Source organism: Eriocheir sinensis, unplaced genomic scaffold, assembly GCF_024679095.1.
Source record: "Eriocheir sinensis breed Jianghai 21 unplaced genomic scaffold, ASM2467909v1 Scaffold928, whole genome shotgun sequence".
In the NCBI taxonomy this organism is placed as follows: domain Eukaryota; kingdom Metazoa; phylum Arthropoda; class Malacostraca; order Decapoda; family Varunidae; genus Eriocheir; species Eriocheir sinensis.
Genome location: NW_026112306.1, coordinates 8,921 through 16,411, shown reverse-complemented (window position 1 = coordinate 16,411; position 7,491 = coordinate 8,921). Strand labels below are relative to the sequence as shown.

The window sequence follows — 7,491 nt, the reverse complement described above, 5'->3', positions numbered from 1 at the left end:
ACCCTTCAAATTAACGCCTAATAGCTTTACTATCCTGTCTATCTAAAGCTTTTGAATCAATTCTTAGCCGGAAGATTCAAAAGCACCTTTCCACTTCTGACCTTCTATCTGATCACCAGTATGGGTTCCGCAAGGGGCGTTCTACTGGCGATCTTCTTACTTTCTAAAATGATTCTTGATCAACCTCTCTTAGCCGTTTCGGTGAAACTTTCTCAGTTGCGCTAGACATATCGAAAGCTTTCGATAGAGTCTGACACAAGTCTTTGCTTTCTAAACTGCCCTCTTTCGGATTCTATCCCTCTCTCTGTTCCTTTATCTCCAGTTTCCTTTCCGGCCGTTCTATCTCTGCGGTGGTAGGCGGTCACTGTTCTTCCCCTAAACCTATTAACAGTGGTGTTCCACAGGGCTCTGTCCTATCACCCACTCTCTTCCTGTTATTCATCAATGATCCTCTTTCCATAACAAACTGTCCTATCCACTCATACCCTGATGACTCCACTCTGCATTATTCAACTTCTTTCAACAGAAGACCATATCAACAGGAATTACAATACTCCAGGCTGGAGGCTGCATAGCGCTTAACCTCAGACCTTGCTATTATTTCCGATTGGGGTAATAGGCCAGTCGATAGGGGTTTGAATAAGGAAAAAAATCAAGGAAAGCTGCAATAAGTTTTATTGTCTTCGTAATGGGGTACTTAATAACTTATTAATTTTGCACACCTCTATCTTGAAAAAATTGCAGCCAAAAACATTTTTTTTGTAATTATCTCACTTAAGACTCACTTTAGAGGATAATGTATGGATACATAAAATAATCTACATAATATTCCCTACAAAAAATGTTCTATACATTGTTCTCGTGCGGTGCGTGGTTTTGACGCTAGAGGTGCGAGAATGCGTGCATGTTTGAGTCATGCCCCAAGTTACGTAATACGACATGGATCTTGTATGCTTTATTGCAGGATGTTCTAAATTCTTACATTAATTGTAATTTTTCATTTTATTTCAGGGTGCACGGATACAGACAGTTAAAGAGACATTAATTCTTATTGTGTGGGAAAAATGTCTTCACCAGGAGAATGTTTCATTTGTGAAGGGAATCTTTCTGAGGGGTGACTCGTGCAGTGAAAGAGAACGGTGTGAAGACTCTGACAGACTACACCAGGAAATGGAAATGTGGAAAACATTATCAGCTGAAAGGACTGAAAAAAAGTGTGTGCCAATGCATCTATGGACAAAATGTTGACTGGTCATGCTTATGTAAGAGCACTCAGGGCTCATAGACTAGTGCATGCTGCCCTGGCTACAATAGTTTTCAGTGAAACTGCTTTCTACTGACGAACGGGAGGAGGAGAAGGAAGAAAATCATAGAGGAGAAGGAAGAGATGGAGGAGGAGGAGAAAATGAAGGTAACAATATTGACAGAGGGAGAGAGCAAAAAGTATGTTGTGATAAAGAAACGAAAAATACCTTTGCAAATAAACGTAATAATATGATTTGTCCAATGATGATCCCTTAGCCCCTTTACCACCTCTGTCTTCCTTCCTCTTTTTCCTTCCTTTCACACGTTCCTTCCTCCTTCCCTCCTCACTTTCCTCGTTAAATGGATCTAAAGCTTTTGAATCAATCCTCAACCGGAAGATTCAAAAGCACCTTTCCACTTCTAACCTTCTATCTGATCGCCAGTATGGGTTCCGCAAGGGGCGTTCCACTGGCGATCTTCTTGATCTCTTAACTGACTCTTGGTCATCCTCTCTTAGCCGTTTTGGTGAAACTTTCTCTGTTGCGCTAGACATATCGAAAGCCTTCGATAGAGTCTGGCACAAGTCTTTGCTTTCTAAACTGCCCTCTTTCGGATTCTATCCCTCTCTCTGCTCCTTTATCTCCAGTTTCCTTTCCGGCCGTTCTATCTCTGCGGTGGTAGACGGTCACTGTTCTTTCCTTAAACCTATTAACAGTGGTGTTCCACAGGGCTCTGTCCTGTCACCCACTCTCTTCCTGTTATTCATCAGTGATCTTCTTTCCATAACAAACTGTCCTGTCCACTCATACGCCGACGACTCCACTCTGCATTATTCAACTTCTTTCAATAGAAGACCATCCCAACAGGAAGTACATGACTCCAGACTAGAGGCTGCAGAACGCTTAACCTCAGACCTTGCTATCATTTCCGATTGGGGTAGAAGGAACCTTGTGTCTTTCAATGCCTCAAAAACTCAATTTCTCCACCTATCAACTCGACACAATCTTCCAAACACCTATCCCCTATTCTTCGACAACACTCAGCTGTCACCTTCTTCAACACTAAACATCCTCGGTCTATCCTTAACTCAAAATCTTAACTGGAAACTTCATCTCTCTCTCACTAAATCAGCTTCCTCGAGGTTCGGCGTTCTGTATCGTCTCCGCCAGTTCTTCTCCTCCGCACAGTTGCTATCCATATACAGGGGCCTTGTCCGCCCTCGTATGGAGTATGCATCTCACGTGTGGGGGAGCTCCACTCACACAGCTCTATTGGACAGAGTGGAGTCTAAGGCTCTTCGTCTCATCAGCTCTCCTCCTCTTACTGATAGTCTTCTACCTCTTAAATTCCGTCGCGATGTTGCCTCTCTTTCTATCTTCTATAGATATTTTCACGCTGACTGCTCTTCTGAACTTGCTAACTGCATTCCTCGCCCCCCTCCCGCGGCCTCGCCTCACACGACTTTCTAATCAAGTTCATCCCTACACTGTCCCAACCCCTTATGCAAGAGTTATGTGACTTTCATCCCACACGCTGGTAAACTCTGGAACAATCTTTCTTCATCTGTATTTCCTTTTGCCTACGACTTGAACTCTTTCAAGAGGAGGCTATCAGGAAACCTCTCCTCCCGAAATTGACCTCTCTTTTTGGCCACTCCTCTGTACTCTATTCAGGTGCAATAAGTAGCGGGCTTTTTTTTTCATTATTGTTTTTTTTTCACGCCCTTGAACTGTCTCCTTTTCTGTACAAAAAAGTTAGTTAAATAGGCAGTTATATACGTATTGTAGCAGTAGTGTATATATATATATATATATATATATATATATATATATATATATATATATATATATATATATATATATATATATATATATATATATATATATATATATATATATATATTGTAGTTAAGTGGCTAGTTAGTTAGATGGTTCGCTGGTTAGTCAGTTAGTTAGGTTGTTAGATAGGTAGTTTAATACTAGTTAAAGACAAAGTTAGCTAGACAGTTAGTTAATTGTATTGTATATTGTATTATATATTTATTTATTATTTATTTTTTATTTTTTGTTTATTTTTTGTTTTTCTTTTATTTTTTCTTTTCTTTTGTTTTTCTTTTCTTTCTTTTCTTTTAGTGTTATTTTTTTCTTTTTCTTTTTGTTTATATTTTTCTTTTTCTTTCTTTCATTTTATTTTCAATTGGTGTTATTCTTTCTTTTCTCTCTTTTCTTTTTCTTTTTCCTTTTCTTTCTTTTCCTGTCATCCTTTTGTTGATGTTCGTTGGTCTGGGTGAGCCGCTTTCCTCCCAGAAGAGACCCACCCATAATTTTGGTGATGTTGCTGAGGGCTGAAAGGTGGATGATGTTTCTTATAGTTTTCTTTCCTTGATGTTTTGTTTTCATTTTCGATGTTATTCTGTTCATTTTCTTGCTCTTGTTGTTTTCTATATCATCCTTTTGTTGATGTTCGTTGGTCTGAGTGAGCCGCTTTCCTCCCAGAAGAGACCCACCCATAATTTTGTGATGTTACTTGTGGCCGAAAGGCGGATGATGTCTTTTTCTTCTTTTCTTGATGTTCGTCTTTTATCTTTCCTGTATCATCCGTTCTGATGTTCTTTGGGCTGGCTGAGCCTTTTTCTCCCCAGAAAAGACCCACCCATAATTTTGTGATGTTCCTTGGGGCTGAAAGGTGGACGATGTTTGTATTAATTCTTTTCTTGTTGTTCTTTTATCTTTTCTGTATCATCCCTCTTGATGTTCTTTGGTCTGGATGAGCCTCTTTCTCCCCAGAAAAGACCCACCCATAATTTTGGTGATGTTAATTAGGGCCGAAAGGTGGATGATCTGTTTCTTATTTTGTTTTCTTGATGTTTCGTTTCTTCGTTTTCATTATTCTGGTGTTCTTTTTCATTCTCCTTTTCATTTTGGTGTTCCCATCACGTGGATGTCTACGACATCTAACGAGCTCCACCTGCCCGGGTTTCTTGTTCGGAGTTGTCCCTCTCCTAGATGAACTGGCTGCCACGACTAACGAGCTCCACCTGCCCGGGTTTCTTGTTCGGAATTGTCCCTCTCCTAGATGAACTGCCTGCCACGGCTGACGAGCTCCACCTGCCCGTGTTTCTTGTTCGGAGTTGTCCCTCTCCTTGATGAACTGCCTGTCACGGCTGACGAGCTCCACCTGCCCGGGTTTATTATTCGGAGTTTGCTCTCCGAGGCAGACTGCCTGCCACGGCTGACGAACTCCACCTGCCCGTGTTTCTTGTTCGGAGTTGTCCCTCTCCTAGATGAACTGCCTGCCACGGCTGACGAGCTCCACCTGCCCGGGTTTATTGTTCGGAGTTGTCCCTCTCCTAGATGAACTGCCTGCCACGGCTAACGAGCCCCACCTGCCCGGGTTTATTGTTCGGAGTTGTCCCTCTCCTAGATGAACTGCCTACCACAGCTAACGAGCCCCACCTGCCCGGGTTTGTTGTTCGGAGTTTGCTCTCCTAGGCAGACTGCCTACCACGGCTAACGAGCCCCACCTGCCCGGGTTTATTGTTCGGAGTTTACTCTCCTAGGCAGACTGCCTACCACAGCTAACGAGCTCCACCTGCCCGGGTTTATTGTTCGTAGTTTGCTCTCCTAGGCAGACTGCCTACCACGGCTAACGAGCTCCACCTGCCCGGGTTTATTGTTCGGAGTTTGCTCTCCTAGGCAGACTGCCTACCACGGCTGACGAGCTCCACCTGCCCGGGTTTATTGTTCGGAGTTTGCTCTCCTAGGCAGACTGCCTACCACGGCTAACGACCTCCACCTGCCCGGGTTTATTGTTCGGAGTTTGCTCTCCTAGTCAGACTACCACGGCTAACGAGCTACCCCTGCCGGTGTTTTTTGTTCGGTGGTTGCTCTCCTAGGCAGACTGCCTACCACGGCTAACGACCTCCACCTGCCCGGGTTTATTGTTCGGAGTTTGCTCTCCTAGGCAGACTGCCTACCACGGCTAACCACCTCCACCTGCCCGGGTTTGTTGGTCGGAGGTTTCTCTCCTAGGTGAATTGCCTACCACGGCTAACGACCTCCACCTGCCCGGGTTTGTTGTTCGGAGTTTGCTCTCCTAGGTAGACTGCCTACCATGGCTAACGAGCCCCACCTGCTCGGGTTTGTTGTTCGGAGTTTGCTCTCCTAGACAGACTGCCTACCACGGCTAACGAGCCCCACCTGCCCGGGTTTGTTTTTCGGAGTTTACTCTCCTAGGCAGACTGCCTACCACGGCTAACGAGCCCCACCTGCCCGGGTTTGTTGTTCGGAGTTTGCTCTCCTAGGCAGACTGCCTACCACGGCTAACGAGCCCCACCTGCCCGGGTTTGTTGTTCGGAGTTTGCTCTCCTAGGTGAATTGCCTACCACGGCTAACGAGCCCCACCTGCCCGGGTTTGTTGTTCGGAGTTTGCTCTCCTAGGTGAATTGCCTACCACGGCTAACCAGCCGCACCTGCCCGGGCTTGCAGCCGGCAGATCTCCGGCACCTCCGTGGAGGCCCCGGGGGACGCCGAGGCGCCCTGCCGGGAGATCTCCATTCCTGCCATGCTCGCCAGGGAGACCTTGGGCTCGCTGGCGCTTCGCACCCCGCCGAGGCGAGGGGGGAAGATGCAGGATCTCGCTTAATAAAACTACCAGACTGGATTATGAAATTAAAAACAAATAGGGAAAAGTCGCCGATCACCGCGTTCACCGTTCTGGGACGGAAGGCCGAAGGGAACGCGCCCAAACATCCAAAGAAATCCTCGCGACGGCTTGCGGCGCAGCATCCGTTTCCCTCTTTATTGTTTTCCTTCTGTGACTGACTGATTGCTGGAATGACTGACTGGATGACTTTACTTAGCAAGAAACGGTTCACCAGGCGACATCTTTAAGCTACATCGTATTAACACAACTGTTGAGATCAAACAACAGTGAGTGTGGCTCTCACGGGGACGGCCGCACAGGCTTCCCGACTTACTCCCACTCGGCTCCCGCTTCTCTTCAGTCGTCTGTTTCTTTATTCTTCTTTTCTTTACTCTATATTTCCCTTCCTTTCATCCCTGCTCTCCGTCTATAAACTCTCTCTCTCTCTCTCTCTCTCTCTCTCTCTCTCTCTCTCTCTCTCTCTCTCTCTCTCTCTCTCTCTCTCTCTCTCTCTCTCTCTCTCTCTCTCTCTCTCTCTCTCTCTCTCTCTCTCTCTCTCTCTCTCTCTCTCTCTCTCTCTCTCTCTCTCTCTCTCTCTCTCTCTCTCTCTCTCTCTCACACACACACACACACACACACACACACTTCATCTAAGGTATGCACATTGGTTGGGTGCAAAGGTGGTAACTCCGCCAGTGAGCATTCGCTGTCTGTCCAACGCCAGAGTAAAGGAGGAGGGACACAGAGTAAAGGAGGAAGGTCACAGAGTAAAGGAGGAGGGACACATAATAAAGGAGGAGGGACACAGAGTAAAGGAGGAAGGTCACAGAATAAAGGAGGAGGGACACATAATAAAGGAGGAGGGACACATAATAAAGGAGGAGGGACACATAATAAAGGAGGGACACATAATAAAGGTCTAGGGACACATAATAAAGGAGGAGGGACACATAATAAAGGAGGAGGGACACATAATAAAGGAGGAGGGACACATAATAAAGGAGGAGGGACCCATAATAAAGGAGGAGGGACACATAATAAAGGAGGAGGGACACATAATAAAGGAGGAGGGACACATAATAAAGGAGGAGGGACACATAATAAAGGAGGAGGGACACATAATAAAGGAGGAGGGACACATAATAAAGGAGGAGGGACACATAATAAAGGAGGAGGGACACATAATAAAGGAGGAGGGACCCATAATAAAGGAGGAGGGACACATAATAGGGAGGAGGGACACATAATAAAGGAGGAGGGACACATAATAAAGGAGGAGGACACATAATAAAGGAGGAGGGACACATAATAAAGGAGGAGGACACATAATAGGAGGAGGGACACATAATAAAGGAGGAGGGACACATAATAAAGGAGGAGGGACCCATAATAAAGGAGGAGGGACACATAATAAAGGAGGAGGGACACATAATAAAGGAGGAGGGACACATAATAAAGGAGGAGGGACACATAATAAAGGAGGAGGGACACATAATAAAGGAGGAGGGACACATAATAAAGGAGGAGGGACACATAATAAGGAGGAGGACACATAATAAAGGAGGAGGGACACATAATAAGGGAGGAGGGACACATAATAAA

General features: G+C 45.3%; 1 long non-coding RNA gene across 2 annotated transcripts; it reads right to left on the bottom strand.

Annotated features, from left to right (window-relative positions):
* Window positions 1-3,451: 3,451 nt before the first annotated feature.
* Window positions 3,452-6,221, bottom strand: LOC126994940 (uncharacterized). Of its 2 annotated transcripts, XR_007749748.1 has the most exons (4): window positions 5,513-6,221; window positions 4,701-4,768; window positions 4,491-4,630; window positions 3,452-4,212 (listed from the first exon to the last, which is right to left on the bottom strand). It is a non-coding gene; the product is annotated as an uncharacterized LOC126994940 (long non-coding RNA). The 2 variants fall into 2 exon arrangements; XR_007749747.1 differs by lacking the exons at window positions 4,701-4,768; window positions 5,513-6,221 and having other exon boundaries at window positions 4,491-4,691.
* Window positions 6,222-7,491: the final 1,270 nt, after the last annotated feature.